Raw genomic sequence first — 19,521 nt, 5'->3', positions numbered from 1 at the left:
ATGGGCAATATCACACTTGCTGCATATCTCCAGTTTTACTCTAAGAAAATTGGACATCCTTCAGAAAGTAAGTATACCTTCCAAACTGAATACATGAGCTGGCTTCAAAGGAGTGTGAGGTCTGTTGTAAAGCCATTGTTAACAATGCTTTAAGAATAAAGGACTTCACAAAAATAATAAAGTGAGCATGTTTCCAAGTTAGGGGGGAAATATGTACTTAGGAAAACATACAAAGTTAGATTCGAATAGCATAGTGAATACAGATACCAGAATTGCATTTTGGTTTTGCCTATACAATCCTGATTTTCGAAAAGTGAATTCTAACAACATAATTGTTAGTGTTTATAATGTTTTTATCACAAAGGACATCAAACAAACCTTACATATATTAAAAAGGTAGTGTAATCATAAGAAATTCCCCTCAACAATGCAGAGAAAGTAGTACTATAAATAAGTGAGAATTTAAAAGAAAATACTAGATATCAAATTTAGATTTGGTTTATGTGAAATATTTTAACACTGTACATAAATGTTCAGTTTACTTTCCACAATGATCAAGATTACTGCCCATTACTGTCACAGTTTTCTAGATATTACATGATGAACTTATAATGTTAACATTTCCTTCAGGCTTCCTACTGAATTGTGAGCTATCACTTGTTTGAAAAACACATCACTTTTCTGTTGCCATGATTTTTTTCCAACAAAAAACCAAAGTGCATTGTACGCCCTTTGGCCAGTCTTGTATGTGCCTTGATCCAATGCTACATGTATTCAGCTTTTAAAACTCGACAAATTTTTCATACTTCCTTAAATATGAAAAATTATGGTCTTCTTGCTGAATAAAACAAGAAAAAAGTACAAAGTAATCGTGCTTGTTTTTTGGGGACTATGTTACTATCACTAAAGTAGCAATTTGCCCAGCACATTAGTCTAAGCACTCCCTTGTATTTTTCTAGGCATAAAAATAAATGTTGGCTACAAATAAAAAAATAGCAACATCTTGAGCTTGTGTATCATTTTACTTCAGAGTTCAGTGTTTCATGCATAAATGAATTTCCTAATAATCATTTGTAATACTCTTATTTTACTTACTTATTTAATTGTTGGGGAACTTCAGGAGTGGTTCTGTGACCTTTCAGTCTTATACACTGCTCCCATTGTCCTGACTGACGCTTTTTAAAGTGGTCTTTGAAAAACTAATTTAAAAAAAAAAAACTAATATTTTTTAAATAGCTTTTTGGTACTGGATTTGGCACCAGAGGATTTGAAATCTCAAATCTACTACTTACTAGGTATGTACTTAAAAACAACTCGCTTATTCTTAACCTAGTTAACTTATCTATAAAATGGGGCTATTAATAGTACCCACCTAACAGCGTTGTGAGGATTAAACGAGATGACATGCGTGGAAACTACAGTGTTCAACAAGTGCTAAGTTACTGCTATTCAGTCAAGAGAAGTTAGTCGTGTGTTCCCAGAGGTTTGCTAGGTATGGCTGCTTCTAATGTACTAACAAATATCTCCAACTGCCTGAGTAACCTCATTCATTAGTCATTTGCCATCTTCAAATGTTTACCAATATTTTCTTTTGATTCCTGTTACAAGGTTAGCTGTTTTCTAGCAATAACTTAGCAGAAACAAATGTGATTAACATTAAATGTAGGAATTGTTTTCTAAAGGAAATTTGACTTTGCTTCTGAAGGTTTTGAGTAGTTCAGCTGCAGTTCTGCCTGAAGTCAGGGAAATGGCTGGATGGTTCCATAAAGGCTCTATAAAGCCGTGAGTTTATAAAAAGCAAAAGCTAAGAGATTATATTGACTATTTCCCAGTTAGTACATCTTACATGACCTCAGAAATTTTATATGTCTTCTAATACATCCATTAATAATTTTACCTGGGGTAAATCAGAAATATCTCTTACACCAGCAAAGAGATAGCACTGAGAGGTTAAATCTTTATTCTCTACATAGGCTTGCCATGAAATCCAAATGTGTTGCTAAATTATATATATATAATTTAGATTACATACATGTAATTTAGGCTATACATATATAAAAAATTAGCTATACATATATAATACACATACACTCTTTCAATAGAAGAGCAGACTACAGATCCACTTAATTACAAATATATTTGCATATATCCAAAAATATTCACAATTTTTATTGATCAGGTACTAACAGAAACTGTAGGAAAAATACTCTATCCAGAATATAAAGCTTAAAGATTTAACAAGAATACAACTAGGGAAGTTACCAAAAAATGGAGAAAAAATCACTCCCTTGCTGATTGTTTGACAAAAATCAGAAATTGTTTTTGGATGCAGGCACTTGTAACTGCGTTAAATCGCTGCACTTACACTCTCATTCCCTATTAAAAACAATACTGTGCTGTATATTTTAGCAAGCCCAATTTATTAAAAGTATTCCCCTGTGCAAGGAACTAGTAAAAAACTCTTGATTTATAAACTACAGTTTCTGAGTGAAGCCCATTTTATAGCTACATGCCAACATGAGGAATCCAAAGAGACCCACATGCTTTGAAACACCTGAAGTATGGGTGTTAAAGGAACCAAATACACCACTCAATTTACTTTAATATTGGCTCATCTGCTGCCGAAAACAGGAGCATTTAGAATGCTAATTGCTTTCTCCTACTTAGCATGATTAGCAAATCTTAATTTAGCATAGTCTTGGAATTTAAGCTACTACATTTTATGCTTTTGGACTTTGGTTAAATTAGAAAATTAGAAAATAAAAACACTAAAGCTTATTATGAGAATGTAAAAGTCCTCTACAAATAATCTCAACAGCCAATGACCTTTACTGAGTGGCTTCTATATCAAAAATAGCAAAAGCCTTTCCTTCAAGAAGTGTGTTTGTCTAGAGATTGTTAGATATAAATATAATCTAATGAAAATTTACTGTGACTGCAGGATGGAAAAAAATAATACATCTGTTTGGATGAACCAAGGAAGACTTCATGAAGGAGCTAAAATTAGGGCTGGATATTGAAGGATGTGAAGGTATTTTAAAAGAAAGCAAGAAAAGCAGACCCTGGCTGTGGAGAGAAAATGGTGATCAGAGTCGTGGGGACAGGAAAACTGGGGCGGTGTTTCCCAAGGCTTTGGTCAGGGTCACTTGGGGAGGGTTTTATTAAGACAGCCAGTCCTCAATAGAGACCTACTAGCTTTAAATCTCTATGTATAAGTACGGTTAGGTATTTATTTATTTTTTAATTCCAAAGGTGATTCTGATGAGGTTGAAGACCACTGATTTAGACAATAGTTAAATTGAAATACAGGGTCCACGAAGGATGTAACACTGGAAAAGTTATTGGAATTTTTGTTTTTGTTTTTTATGTCAGGCTCTGCAATGTGTTGACTTTCAAATTCAGAAGTCCGCATGACATTATTTGGAAGGTGTATATTTAACCAGTGTACTTTAAGGACAATTTGCAGAAAGAAAGAATATCACATGAAGAATAAATAAGGAGTTATCTGGAAGTAAGAAGACAGGTATAAGAGGAAATAATGGCCTGAATGGTAGAATGGTGTTATTTTTTAAGGTGTAACTCAAAAGATGTAAGAAAGGTAGAATTACTAGGAATAGGAAACTGAGGAAAAAATAAGTATTGAAGCTGATTTTCAGCTCAGACAAATAGAATGCTGGTGAGGCAATTCATGATACAAGCACTAGAAAATCAAATTTCAGAGTACTTGGTACACATTGGGTTTGAATGGGTGACCATATGCACAGTGGAGCATTACACTGGCTGATTATTAATAGTGCCCTCTTTAAACTTCCATATGACTAACTTTAGATGATAAATGATAATTGCCTTAGATTTAAAGTATTTTTATGGCATCCCTCTGGAAATGTCTATAGGAAGTTGGAAACAAATGTCTGGGAACAGATTCTCAGCATCAAGGAAAGGAATCTGTATCTAACAGGTTATTATCAAGGCTGAGAAGGTGGATGAGATCACCAACAGAAAGTGAGCAGAGAGAGAGAGAGAGAAAAAAAAAAGAGATGAGCCAAAGACACACTTGCCTTCTGTAGTGATAGAACAGGGAAGAAGAGTCCAAAAACAAAAAAGTTGCTAAGGAGGAAAAATTATGAGAAGAAAATATAAAATCAAGGAACTAGAAACATTAAAAAAGGAAGATGTCAAAAATGTAGTCAGGAACACAGACTTGGAAGAGGACACCATTGAATGTGGAAAAAGAAGAGGTCTCCAGGGATTCTGAAAGCAGTGTCAGCAGAGTATGGAGGCAAAAGCCTCTAGAATGTTGACTGGATAATTGGCGATAAAGAAATCAAAAACAATGATTAAGAAAGACTCTAAGAAAGTGTGGAAGGTGAAAGAACCTTGGACTGTGAAGGATCAAAACAGATAAAAGGGAAGTGAATTCCAGGAGGGATATTTGTTGACCACAGGAATGAGATGGGGTAGAGATAGCGATCTACAATGAGGACAGGGAGCATATTTCATAGGAGAAAAAAACAAAAAAACTTGACATGCACAAGAGGTGTGGTCCAAGTCATGGCTGTGACTCTAAGATGACTAAAGTAAAGGCTGTGTCTGACAACCTACTACTGTTTTAGGAGTCGCCAGCAAGAACTACAAAGTCACTCAGAGAGATGGAAAGGGTTGGTATGGAGATAAAGTCTATAAAACAAGTCCTAAGGAAGATCAGAATATGTCCCAGAGATTGAGAAGAAAGACAATGACTGCATTCTGTGATATAGATGAAAACAAGAACTTCAAAAGAAAAGTTTGTAAATAATGGTAACAGAATCATAGCCAGGGAAGTGGCCTTTCAGGAGAAGGGGGAAAAAATTTTGAAACTCCCAAGGAACAAGTATAAAGGACCCATGGACAAATCCAAAGGTGGGTAGGATTGAGGGTGGGAGGTAGGGGTGGGTGGGGCGGGGGAGGGTGGTGGTGGAGAAGTGGAGACAACTGAGCTTAACAACAATAAAAAAGAAAAAGAAATAAATTTTTTTTAAAAAAGAAACTCCCTACCTACAATCCCACATCACTTCTCTACCCTAGTTTCATCAAATAGTTACAGCAAGAGATAGAACAGGTAAGAGGGAAGGTGTCATTCTCAGGGAACAGATGACAATTAATTCAAGATGGTGGAAAAAATGCTAAGAAAAATGTCAGTTACATGGCGAGCTGGAACCCAAAAGCAAAGAATTGCTGTGGGCCTAGGGGCAGCAGTGAGGAGATGGGTCAGAAAGGAGGTCAAACCCTTAGATAGATCCACAGAACACAACAGGAGAGCACAGGAGGGTGTCGCTCCCAGGACTCTTAACAGATGGTCACAGTTAAAAAAAGATGTTGGTCATTAGAGGCCAGTGGAAACTCCTATTTAAATAGTATAGACATTCTGAACAGATGAAAGAAAAAGAACTAGAATAACCAAATCAACCTTGCTCTATTCTTTGAACATCAAAACAGAAGTAATCCAAATTTATCTCAAAATATACACTGAAGAAGTAGTTCTAGACACCCACCAAAACTTTTACCAGGCTTTCCCACAAGTATCATAGGATTGCAGGAGAAGGGATAAGTAAATCACATTAGGAACCCCTCCCACTTCCTACCTCCCATCTAATTTTTATATTATTTGAGTGAAATGAGATTAGAAATAAACTTTAGGGCTGCCTTGAAAGTTTTTCCCTTCTTTAAGACGCCTCAAAAGGAAGCCATGCAGCTACAGGGGTGTGGAAGCCAGGGATAATGGGATTTTACAGACTGATTATGTGCACACATAAAAGCAGCACTTCTTTGTCAATGCCAGCTGGCTGGAGTGGAGAGGGCGGGGCAGTCTGGGAAATTACTACCCAAAGTAATTATCCTTCTGAATGTATGGCATGGCTCTGATAATGGTGATATTACAAAGCCCAGGCTAGTTCATATCAGTGTTCCATTAAAAGGCATGGATGGAATCACTGCTGGAATTCCACATTTTAATTTCTTCGATATGAGGACCAATGTTAAATACTTTTTTTAAAATGTTGTGAAGACTGGTAAGCAAAAGTCTAACAAAATTCTCTTTTAAAAATATGTTCTATAAATATTAGCAGTGCCTTACACATGGTCACGCTGCTGCTGCTGCAGACATTACCATCAGAGGGGACTTTGTCACGAACAATGCTACGTGCTTTACATACCTGAATCTCATGTGATTCACACCATAACGTTACAGAGAGGAATTACTGTGTGTATTTTTTTAAAGACTTCATTTTCTTTATTTTTAGAGAGAGGGGAATGGATGGAGAAAAACATCAATGTGAGAGATAAACATCGAATGATTGCCTCTCAAACACACCCTGGCCATGGACAGAACCAGCCACTCAGGCATGTGCCCTGACCTGACTGGGAAGCGAACCAGCAACCTTTCGCTTTGTGGAATGACGCCCAACCAACTGAGCCACACTGGTCAGAGCTGCTATGTATTTTTAAGATGAGCAAATTAAAGCTTTGAAAGGTCATGGACATATTTTATTCATTCAACATTAACAATGATTTATTGAGTACCTACTCCATAACTGTGCTTGGGGCTGTCTGTATAGCAGTGAACCCAAAAGAGAGGAAGAGTATACTAGGAAAAGGCAGGAATTCAGATATTAACTAAAAAACAAATGAACATAAAGTAAAAAATTGTGACAGGAAAAAAACATGGTTCCATGAACAAGCACAGCAGGAGAACTTATTTAAACTTTAGACGGGGTGGTGAGGGAAAGACTAAGATCTGAGGGATAAAGAGCCAGCCATGTGAAGAGTGAAGTAGAGCATGTTCTGAGCACAGGAAAGAGGATTTGTTAGTTTCAAGTGGGGAATCAGCTTAGTGAGTTTAGGAACTGAAAAAATATCAGAGGGCTCAAGTTCAGTGAGCAAGGCAGAGGTGTGAGATCAGCGAGGCAGGGCTGGATCACATCATGCAGGGTCTTGCAGGCCAAGGTAAGAAGTCTGGACTTTATTCTAGTGCAAGAAAAAGCAATCGGAGGGGGCTGGCGTGGGAGGAAGAGGAGAAGAGTGCTGTCTGGGGATCAAACTATTAGACTTCGAATGTGATAAGGTCACTAGCAACTGTATGGAGAATGAGTAATATGGAAAGGATGGTGGTCATGAGAAGAGAGAGGGGAAAAGATGCCAGATATATTTTTGGAGCTATAATGGCATCCTTCTTAATTTTTATAGTTAGTAAGTTATGAAACAATGATCCTGTCTGCTCCTGAAGTTTGAGCTCTTAACCACTCTCTTTAAATAGTGAGCAGAAATGTTTCTTCAATAACTTTAGAAAGGAGCTTAAATCCAGAAAAAACCCCAAAAACATTATTTCCCTTTCCTGAGATAACAACTAGAAGACATTTTTAGGATTAAATTTCAAAACATTTTAATGGGGCAAATGTGAAGTTTTCTACCAAGACCTACAAACCTCTGCCGCATGATACTGAATAATGATTTCCAGCCAATAGCTAATAACTATAAACTACCCTGAGAATAACTCTTGTCTTTCTTGCAGCTTTCAATAAATTTAAACTCAGAGTTGGCAGACAAATCTTAATGTTTACATTCACTACAACACCTTTTCATGATCCCTCTGTGTCTTCTAAGAGCCAGAATGGAGGTGCCAGAACAATGAAGCTTTTTCCCAGACTTGGTGCTGAATTTGAGACACATGAATAAGAAATGCTAAGATTATTTAATGTTTTTCAATAATTAATTATTTTTTAAAAAATAATCTTTGAATTACTGATATACCATATTTGATTTGGGGTATACTTATCAAACATATGTGCATATAAATAGAGACAGGCTTTAGAGTCTACATTCATTCCATTCTTTTAGACAATAAGTCATGGAATCTTAGAACTAGCTATAAAAGATTACATGAATTTTGGTGATGTGTGCTAACAATTAAATCAAAAAATTAATCCCCTCAATGTTTTAAAACAATACAAAATTTGAAAATAAAAGTTTGTAGTTGAATTGTAACTAGTTTACAGTTTTTAAAAAGTCCATAATGGAAAAACATGTTGCTACTCTATGAATCAAAATGTGGATCTAACTACTGAGCTATGCATGGCTTATAACATTCACAATACAAGAGTGATGTTACATTACTTATTGTTATTATCTAATATATGAAATATTTTACTTAATATATTATCTATAGTCCTCATTAAAATGCAAACTCCGTCCCTGGCTGAGTGGCTCAGTTGGTTGAACATCATCCTGTACACCAAAAGGTTGCAGGTTCGATTCCTGGTCAGGCCACATACCCAGGTTGTGGGTATGATCCCTGGTCAGGGAGTGTGCAAAAGATTGACGTTTGTCACATTGCTATTTCTCTTTGCTTCTCTCTCTCTCTCACTTCCCCTTCTCTAAAATCAATAAGCATATCCTTGGATGAGGATTTTTTTTAAAAAATGGAAACTCCATGAAGGCAAGTACTTTCTTTTTTGCTATTTCACTATTAAATCACTCCTATGAGAACAATGCCGGACACCTAGCAGACATTCCAAAAAATATGTTGCACGAATGAATAAAAGAATGAACAAGTTTCAAAGGGTATATCACTAACTACCATCTGAGAAAATCTTTGTTAAAGCTGTTTGTAAACTGTAAAGCATTCTACAAATGCAGAGTATTAATCACCATCTTTAGAATAACTAGGACAGACAATTTGCTAAGCATTCCACATCCACTATCTCCTTTACTTCCCAATTAACAAAAGAAATGGAAATTCAAACAGATTATGCAACTTGCCCAATATTACACAGTATAAACAGTAGAATTAGAACTCCAAAAAACATCTTGATTCCAAATGCAAGAATCTTAGCTCCCATCTCCTTTTGTATGTTGTTATCTTTGTTGTAAAATGCTGACCCCAAGTGTATACAACAAAATATACTAGAACACTCTATTAAATTACAATTGATAGTTGAAATGATGATTATGAGAACTGTCTTTGAATTAGACAGATCTGGGTCTGTCTCCATTTTCTGCCACTTATTTGGAGTATGACCTTGAGCACTTTAGTTAACCTTTCTAAGCCTATTTCACCCTCTGTAAAATAAGATAATGATAGCATCTCTCCAATTGTAAGAAATAAATTATATATTTCAAGTTCAGCACTTAACTCATACCTGGCTCTTAGTAAATGCCCAGTAAATTTTATATTCATTTTTGATGATGAAGAAAGATTTGCCTGGTTTCTGATAGCAGAACTGACATTTGAATATCAAGTAACAAAAGTAGGAAGCAGGGAAGGAAGATAAACAGACTTGTGTGCATTTCTATTTTCCCTCTGAACCCTGTACTGATGTTACAGAAATAAATACAAATAAAGGCATACTTTTCTCTCTCTCCCCAACATAGGACTGGGCTCATTTATATAGCTCTGCTATACTCTGGTAAAGGCACAAATAGGAAGGAATGTCAACTGCTAAAAAGTTAAATAATTTTTAAAAAGATTTGTTATCTTAAAGCTGTTAAAATGGTAAAAGTCTTCTTTATACTTTCTAGAATCCCAGTAAGATTTTTTGGTTGTGTAAGAACAAATATCTAGGTGGTTATTTAAGTTAGTAACAGAGTTATTAGAACGTATCAGTGCATGACCTCCAGGGACGGTATTTCAGCTGAATGAGTCCCTGCTGGTGGGAATCATTTTTATTGTGAAAGAGAGAGTGTTAACAGCCAGGTACATGTCTCTGGCAACCACACAGTCTTCTGTTTAAGTGCCATTCATCTGCATAATCCACATTAGCATACCTTTGGAGAGAGAGACAGACAGAGAAAGAGAGACAGAGAGAGAGAGAGAGAGAGAGAGAGAGAGAGAGAGAGATCTATTTCCTGGTTTTATAAACATGTTTAAGCAAGACATTCTTATTTCCTAATGTATTAGGTGCTGATCTTTTCCAGGTACAGGAATTTAGTTAACATGTTGCTTCAGGAAACTCCTCTTTGAATGTTAACCAATAAATAAATATACTTAAAGAGTTAGGTCTAAGAGTGAAAATTAGATTTCAATATTTTCATAGTGCAATTGTATTGCCAAAAAGAAGCGAGCTAGTTCACAAGAACATTAAACTTCCTCAGTTCCCCAGACAAATTTCACAAGTTCCTCTCCAATTCTTCACCTTTCCTTAGAAGTCCCAGACAGAGTAGTGGCAGTAAGAGCCATTAAAGGCAATTTACACTTCTCCTGCATTTTGGGATAAATAAGAGGGAAAAAGAGAAGTGGTTCAAACTAAGTCTTCAGAAACTATGTAAAAGTAAATTTATACGTCATTTCAAAGTAAAGAAAAACATTTACTTGTGACAAAATGTACATGTGTGGAATATTTAAAGCTCAAATGAAAGAGATTAAGTGTAACTTCTTACCAATTGTTCATGAAATAGGTAACTGTCCACCAACTATGCTGTTCTTTAATATTAAAAAAAAAAATAAAGATAGGGTTAAGAACTTCTAAAAGAATGTCGGTCCTGTGCTCTACAGCAATAACAGAGTAACCAGTTTATTCTTTAAAAATCCTTCTGTAACAAGGAATTCTATAATATATTTCAGAATTTCTTCTAAAATGTAATGTCAATACCAAAGTGTTTTAATATGGATGTTAAATGTAGATAGTGAAGTGTTATACAATTATCTCCCAGACAACTGTAAGAGATAAGACATCAGCATATTTGAGCACGTCATTCTTGTGTGTAAGACAGTGGTTAAGAGCACAGACTTTTGGAGTTGAGCCAGCCCAACTTCAAACCACACTGGTTCTACCACTTACTAGCAGGGTAACTCTGGGCATATTACTTAATCTCTCTAAACTTGTCTTTCTTAACCTTTCTTTATAGGAGTGGTAAATAAATTTAAAGTATATTAAGTGCTTAGTATAGTCGTGCCTGACCTATTAGTAAGTATATAGCATTTGGTGGCTATAGACAATATATCCCAAAGGTTAATTGTGCAAATTCTGAAATCCTACTTCTTAGATTCAAAGCCAAGATTTCCGATTTGTTACTTATTTGGCTTGGGGAAAATTATTTCACATGTCTATACTAACGTTAGTAAATACACAAAAAAATTATAAGTACTTTGTATATGGTAAGTGCTCAATAAATGATAATTTTAAAATTGCTTCAACTAAAGTCTCATAGAAGTTAAAACTAAAAAAGCATATCAGAGCAATTTTTATTCTGATATCTTAGTTGACTAGCATTAGAAATAAATGAAAACTATGGACTCAATCCCCATCCTCCTATCTTTCCTATATACTAATATGCAATTATACAGTGATCAAGCTCCTAGTGTAGACTCCCAAGTTCCAGGTTTCCCAGACCAGTCTGATGGTACAAATCACCCAGAGATTGTGACTGAGCAGGTCTGGGGTGGGGCTTTGGAGTATGCATATATAGTTTGCTACCCAGGTGAGTCCTACAACTAGACAGGCTAGGAAACCCTGAATTAGTTGAAGCTGTGCCCAACCACAGAACCTGAGAAAATCTAGCAGTCATACAGCAGAACACAATTATTGTTTTAAGTAGTATATAAGAGAAATGGGAATGTATAAGATATCATTTTTATTCAAGAAACATTTTGTTGAATATTTACCAGTAACAAATATTTACTGACCATATACTATAGTATAATTCATAAAACAATGTATAGGGGGTTAATTGGAAAATATTCCTATTTTTAAAAATTAACATCATTTGCAAGGTGAGAGTAGCAAACAGAAAGACAGAGCATCCTTGGCAAAGATATTCATAATTAAATATCAATTCTCCTGAGGAGTTCAGAAAGTATTGAAACAAGAGTCCTGTTGTTCAAGAAGTATAGCCCTTCAGGAAGTCTGTTATAGTTATTTATGACATTGCTGTTATTGTGAATGAGCTAATAATTTAAGAACATTCAAATAACAAATTTACTGGAAAATTAATTCAAAGGGTATAACCATTTTTCTTGACCCTTCTGAACATTAATTAGTATTCAGAAACAAATTATAGTTCATCACTTCTGAGTAAAATTAGCACACACTAGGATCTGATCTTTTTTCAAGAAAATAATAACAGGAAACCCATACAATAAGCTTCCATTTTCCCAAGCCCCCATGCCCACTTCTCACATACACTACATATGTGCTCATACAAACTGAGCAACTTCCACAATTGAGAGACCTGGAATCTACTTCCTTGTAGAAACATAAGCATAAATAATGATGTAAGACAACCCAAGTGCAATAACACCAAAAATAGCACTAATATTATTCTGCTGAATGTAGAACACATAAATTATAGTATGGAAAAATGTGTGTATGTTTCAACATAATATATCATTAACTACCTTAGCCAGTGTGATGAAGAATTACTGCTTAACATTATAATCACCAATTGTCTGTAATCTCCTGGCTAGAGAATTACTAGTTACTTGCATGAATTTGGAGTAAAATGGATTTCATGCAGTCATTATAGCCATCCAAATATTATGGGTCCATAGGAGCATGAGCTAAAATAAAACATCTAATAAGTATTACTCAAAATATGCCAAAAGGGAACAGGCACAAAAATTCAGATTTTTCAGTTATTCACTGTCCCAAGGATTAGGAAAATAAAGGGCCACTTAAGACTCCTGAGTGGCCATTGCTGAGTGATGAGATGAAACATGTTTTTTTTTCCTTTTTACTTTTCTGATTTTCCAAATATCCAATGAAAAAGTACTGTATTCTTTCCATGACTAGGGAAAATAATTCTACTGAAGGATATTATCTGAGAGATCAAATTTATTTGAATATTACATTAAGACCATTTAAAAACATTGCCCTTGAAGAGACTTAATCATGTTCCTCCTCAAAGAAAATCCGTCTTGCGTCATCCTTATTTTGTACAATAAAAAATAGTGCAAGAAAAATAATAATACAAGGACTGAAATTCCATGTACTACCTCCAAATGTAGGTTGCAAGAGCAATGCTGAGTATTAACAGTTTCATTGATACTCCTCCTATTCATCTGGTGTGTGACCCAAAGAAAACCAGTGAAAACTGTCAAATGAAAAATATTTATCCCCTCTGAAAAAAAGGAGAGCTATTCCTGCTAGTGGATTATGATTAAGAATATAGGACATAACCATGAATGGACTTTTATTACCCATCCTTTGCCCTTTCAATCTTCAATTTCTCATTTTCTCCATCTTCATTTTTTTCTTTTCTTTTCTCTCTCTCTAGCTTTGGCCTATTTCCACAACCAGTTCCTTTAGGAGGCACTCAAAGGCATTTAATTTAAAAAGAGACTATTGTAGACAAACCTTGGAATATGTGGAGAAGATCTATGCAGCCTCTCCTGCAGACAAAATGGGCACTTCCTAGAGCTAATCTAGAATTGATTTAAGGGGTACTTCGTTTATAAGATAGCTTTAGTCAATGTCCCTAGAGCCTTTTTCAAATTTTCTTGAGCACTATGCTGATATGCTAAGTCTAATTTCCCTGACTTAATGCTGTTATAAAAGGCAATAAGCATCCATAGGGCAAGGAATTCACTATGAGTCTTTAAATAATAACACTCCCACAGAAGCACCTATCAAAGTGAATTCCACACAGTAATCTGGACAAAGTAAGAAGATGTAAGTGCTCACTGCAAGACTTCAGCTAACATATTCTTCAAAGAATCGGCACAAGGGAACTGAACAATGCAAAGTGCAGAGCTCTCTGAGGTTCCCATACCGAAGGCTGTTTGCTTCAGGTTTACATAATGCAGAAGCAACTTAGGAGGCAAATAACATAAATGCTATAACCATGCTCCAGTCCAGAAGTTTTTATTACAGTAAGTTATCTCAGTGCTTCAATCAGCACAATGTGATGGCAAATACACTGACTGTATTTTCTTCCTAAGCAGTATATAGCACTTGGGCTATTCCTAAGGACTCATGAAACAGCTCTAACCAACACATTATAGTTGGAACAGCTAGATGTAACACTCAGTTTGTATGCCTTAACTGACAAAACTGTTTGCTTTCTAGATGAACAGTCAGTTTTAACTTTCAGTAAAATCATCTAAACTAGTTCATCAGCTAACGTGACACATAATCCCTACCCTTCTACTACCAGCCCCATCCCTTGAGATATAAATCAATTGTTACAAAAGAAAAAATAACTAGTAATGGATACAAATAAAAAAATATTTTACCAAAATGAAGCACCAGAAGTAAAGCCAAATAAGAGAAAAATTTTCCAAAAATTTCAAAGACCATTGGCAATATGGAAAATTCTTGCTGACTTTATCACAATATAAGGCTTAATAAATGGGATAACTTCTGAAAGTTGAAAAAACTTAGTTCTCTTTCTACTTTATTGTTTTGTGATCTTCTGACATATTAATTTACTAAACTTAAATTTCATAGCTCTAAAAGTATCTTGACAATTGATATTCTAGACTATGAGAAACTATAGATTATTTGAGAAACTACAGTCTCCCAAATCAATAAGAATAACTCAACAATTAATAAAATTATATTTAAACAAAAAGTAAATAGATGAAGCCCATACCATCCTACAATTTCATTTCTTAAAGCCAAATTTCCTTACCAAACTCCACAGTGAAGGAAAAGTGATAGGTAATACAAAGTGCCTGTCTCTTCACTACCCATGTTATCAAGTTTAAGAAAAGATTCAAGTGTCACACATTCTTCCACCAAAATGCAGGGCCACAAATGCAGAGGTCCCTTTGGCTTTTCAATCAATAGTAAGATTTCAAATTCTATGTCAACTTTGTTACATAAATGGGGAGGACAGCTCATTCTCAAGTCACACTAAAGTTTATACATGTACTTTACTTCCCTCTCTGGTTATAAAATCCCTTCATTTCCTCTTAATAGTTGTGCGTGTGTGTGTGTGTGTGTGTGTTGTCTGGTCCATGGACCAAATTCTGAGTAGGATAAAACAGCCTAGGGTCCAGCTGCACTGATAGATATCTAACTCATGCCCAACTATGGTTTGGTACCAATTAGTGACATTTGCGCCTCTTGTCTAAATATTCCAGGGGAAGGTGGGATTTGGGCTAACTGGTGCTTCTGCAATAGCTACAACATCTTAGAGCCTTCTCTTTAATTGACCTTCCTCTTGTCAACCCAATCAATCTGAGGCTGGAAGGAGAGAACATTAGGTATATGTTCACTCTCAGCCTCTCTTGCTTGTTAAGCCCCAGCTGCTTGCTGTTTTGCTACCCTCCATAACTTGCCTTCTTCCCTAGAAGATAAGAATTGCAACTTATCCCCATTTGAGAACAAGGTGCAGGCTTGAAGACACTTGAAATGTCAATTGTCAATTGCCTTATCCCATGCAGTTTACATTTCATGGTTTCTGTAAAGCATTTAACAATTTTTAATTATATTTTCCAGGACCAGATGGAGAACCACAAGCTGCATAGTTCTGTTACTAGGTGGACTGAATAACAAAAACTCCAAAATTGATCAGCAACATCCTGAAGGGAGGTCTCTAATAGCACTGCACAGGACTCTGTCCTTGAGCTGAAAATTTTCAAACTTTTTATCAATACTTATATCAATTTATCAAAAACTCGAATACTGACACATAAGACCTTCCTAAAAAGAACAGTGTCTTAGAGGTAGAATTAAGATATTTAATGGCAGCAGATTTAAAATCATGCATTTGTACAAGAAATTACTAAGCCATTACTATGTACTAGGTGGCATATCCTGGACAATACACAAATAAAACATATAATGTGTCTTCAGAAATTTATAACCTGGAAGAAGAGATAAAGCAACAAATTATTATGAAGCAATATTGCAGCAATATTGCTGCAATAGACAAATGTGCACGTGAGTAAGAAAAAGAGAAGTGTTACCTGACTCTTACTAGGAGAGTCCAGGAAAATTTAGGATGTGAAGATAAAGATACTACGTGAGCTGTTGTACTTATAATTCTGTCACTTGGGACACATCCATGCCCTGAGATGAAGATTACGGAGATTCAGAGCATAGGTGGTCATTAAAGCATGGGTATACATGAGATAGTTCTAGAAGGTTATACAGAAAAAAATAGTCAAAATTAGTGGATGGAATCTTGGGGGACAGCAGCCACTAAGACCTGAGAAGAAAGAGAGAGATAGAAAAGAGGGAGACAGAACAAGGGTAAACTTACCAGTTTGCTAAATGTTGTAGTTCTTGGGGTTCTGCTGGGGGGCAGATTTTCTACATATGTCCTCCCCCAGGTTCTCATCCATTCTTTTTGTTCCAATTACCATTGATAATGTGTTATTATATTCTGCTATTTGAGAGGAGAGGTCATGATCTAAGAGTTAAACAGGATAATTAGATAAGAACTTGAGAAGAACGGTGATGTTTAGAGTTAGCTACACTGGGGAATTCCACTCAGCAACTCTTTGTTGAGCAGTGTGAGGGGCCCTAGTGCAGATAGTGGAATATGGCAGTGAAAAAAACAACTAAGAAAAGGGGTAACCTCATCAATTTCTTGGCTCCAATTACTATTGATAATGTTATGTAATATGTATATGATAATACATAGATACAAGCCTCATGAAGCTTACACTCTAGTGAGGAAAGGGCACAGAATAATAAAACAGACAATAGCAATTTAGCTGGCAAATTATATGAAGAGAAATAAGGTAGGGGAAGGAAATAGAAAATGAAAGAGGCCTATATTTTAGATAGACAGGAAAATCCTTCCCGAGGAGGTAACACTTTTAGCATAAAACCAATTAAAGTGAGAGAACAAAGTGTGCGCCTATACAGAGCAATGATGTTTAACCATGACTACACAGTAGCATCACCTGGGAATTTTTTTTAAATAGAAAGAATTCCCGGGTCCCACCCCTCTGAAATTCTGAAGTAATTGGTCCAGGGTATGGTTTGGGCACCAAATTTTTTAAAACCCATCTATTCTAATGTATAGCCAAGATTAAGAATAGAAGATCATTAGAGGTAATTACTAAGTTCAAAAGCCCAAAGGGAGGAGAGCATACTTAGAGTCTAGGAGAAAAATATGGTGGAGCTAACCAGATCTGAATAAAAGATTTAAATAACGGTGCTGAGGAATAGCAGAATTACTTAATTTTATATTTATACAAGCAAACAAACAAACAAAAATACCCCACAACTGTGGTTTTCAAGATTTTCAAGAGCAGTACTCAGCAGCCCAAGGGGAGTTGTGGAAGAGGTATACAGCTAGACTGACCCAGTCCTAGGAGTTTGGACTGTGAATGTAAAGAAAGGACAGTAGAGAATTCTTAAATGATAGACCGTTGGATATAAACTGAAGCAAGAAGGAACTAAAGCTAAAACTCAAGGAGAAATGTGAGGGATCAGGTGACAGACTTTTTCAGACAAACCAAACAAGGTAAGTGTGGGGGAACTAGGCTGACCACAATTTCAATATGAGCCAGAGGCATAGGATTCTATTCAATGTCTTAAGACAACCATAGATTTCTTTTGAAATGTAGTGGCTGGCCTTCACTAGATAATCACTAAGTTCCTTTCTGGCTATTGAATGAATACTCGCTGGAACTTTGGGAAAGTAAAATCTATACATCATGGAAAGAGGCAACCTCATCTGCTGTGGGCTGGGTTTGGAATATTCCAAAAATGTTTGGAATATTATATTCAATTCAGATAAGCCATTTTAAGAGAAACTCTGATAAGCTTAAAGTATCTAAATATAGGCCACAAGGAATAATAACCTGGAAGTCATTTCTATTAGGAATAATAGTCATATTTTAACCTGGAAAGTATGACATGAAATTTCACATTCATAGTATAAGAGAATGAAAAAGGTCTCAGCCATAAAGGAGGAGTTCCTATTTATTTATCTTTGTAGTAAAGTAGTACAGAATAATGAATAGACTCAAAACGTGGTCATTCTGGTAAATGATAAAAGACTGGAGTGGTAAAGCTTAGAGGCCACAGTGTTTCAAGGGGCACCAGTATAGATGCTGAATTCATGCAAAAGAGTCATAGAGGGGATCATGACATAGTTGGCCCCACCCTTCATTAGAAAACTCCCAATGCACATTATGAATAAGCCTCTGTAATAGGGAGTTTAGTTCTGACTATTATGTCTTTAAATATATTTGGGGCTGTGGGATGGGGGAAAGTAGAGAGGGGTGTCAGGGAGGCTTAACTCATTAAAAAATATTTGAAACTATACTGAACTGAATAACTATAAACTTTTAAAAAGAAACAAGTTTGATGCATATTAAGCACCAATTATATAGGAAACAGATGTCAGCTAAAAGGCTCCTCAAATGGTGGAGTCAGCACATCCTGTTCAAAATCTGTCTCTTCAATGAATAAAAGCCAAATAGGGCAAAGATTAGTGTGAAGTCTTACAACTTGAAGATGACTCCTCTTGTGGACATTGAGAGGATATAGTGAATGTGACCACTGCGATGTGACCATCCCACCGCAGGTAAGCAAGCTCTGGGGCACGGTGAAAGCTGGCAAGGTCTGCGGGCAGCCAGAGTCAGGCAGAGGAAAAGATCCTCTGATCCTTTCTGCCCTTGCTTGTTTCCTGAAGCCTTGGGAATTGCCAGTGGGAAATGGCTGGGGGGATAGGATTTGAATTAGGCATGAAAATACATTTCATTGCAAAAACATCCCATAGCAAAGCTCTGTTACTCTAAATCAAGAAAATTGAAAAGATAAGTTCTCCATGGAATTAAATTCACTATCAACATGTTCTGTCCTTACTTTGAGTAAAAGCCACAGTAAACGGTTCCACCTGACATATCAGGGGAAGGGACTTTGGAATTGAAGTTAGGTTACTTACCATCTCCTTTACTGAATGTTTAAGAATATTTCAGTGGATGCAGAAGAAATAAATACATTTTACCAATTTTAAGATGAGCTCCAGGTTTGAATTCTAATATGTGTAAAAGGAATAATATTTTTTTTAAACTTATACAAAAAACTTATTCCCTTTAAAACATTGTTGGATGTAAGGATATTAAAATACTCATGTAAAGCAATTTGCCTATTTCAGGTGCTTTGTCTGTATCAGATCTCAAAGAAATACCATAATCATATACACATTGCTATATCTCTGTGGTAGGCAGAATGCTAAAAGAGGTCTCCAATGCCTTTCACCCTTGTACAATATCCTCCCTTTTGAGTGTGGGTAGAAGTGAAATAAGAGAGCTCCCAAGCCAGAGAAAGATTTAATGTGTCATTGCTGGCTTTGAAAATGGAGATGACCAAAAGCTGCTGAGAGTGGCTCTCTGCTGACAGTCATCAAGGAACAAGGGACCTCAGTCAGTCCAACTGCAAGGAATTGAATTTGGCCAATAATTTGAATGATGGATTTATCATGGAAGCAGATTTTTCCCCTGGATCTCTAGATAAGAGCCCAGCAGGCTGACACCAAGATTTCAACCTTCAAAGACTCTGAGCAGAGTCCCTAGTCAAGTTGGCTAGACTTCTAATCTACAGAACTTTGAGATAATAAATCCATGTTGTTTTAAGCCACTAA

At 35.9% G+C, this 19,521-nt stretch overlaps 1 protein-coding gene across 1 annotated transcript in view; it reads right to left on the bottom strand.

The window, feature by feature from the left end:
- The window catches only part of MACROD2 (mono-ADP ribosylhydrolase 2), a 2,068,729-nt gene that overhangs the window by 1,731,188 nt on the left and 318,020 nt on the right, over window positions 1-19,521 (bottom strand). The window lies entirely within an intron of this gene.

Source organism: Desmodus rotundus, chromosome 6 (assembly GCF_022682495.2).
Source record: "Desmodus rotundus isolate HL8 chromosome 6, HLdesRot8A.1, whole genome shotgun sequence".
In the NCBI taxonomy this organism is placed as follows: Eukaryota; Metazoa; Chordata; class Mammalia; order Chiroptera; family Phyllostomidae; genus Desmodus; species Desmodus rotundus.
Note: the sequence above shows the minus strand (reverse complement) of the source record. Positions and strands in the feature narration are given on the sequence as shown.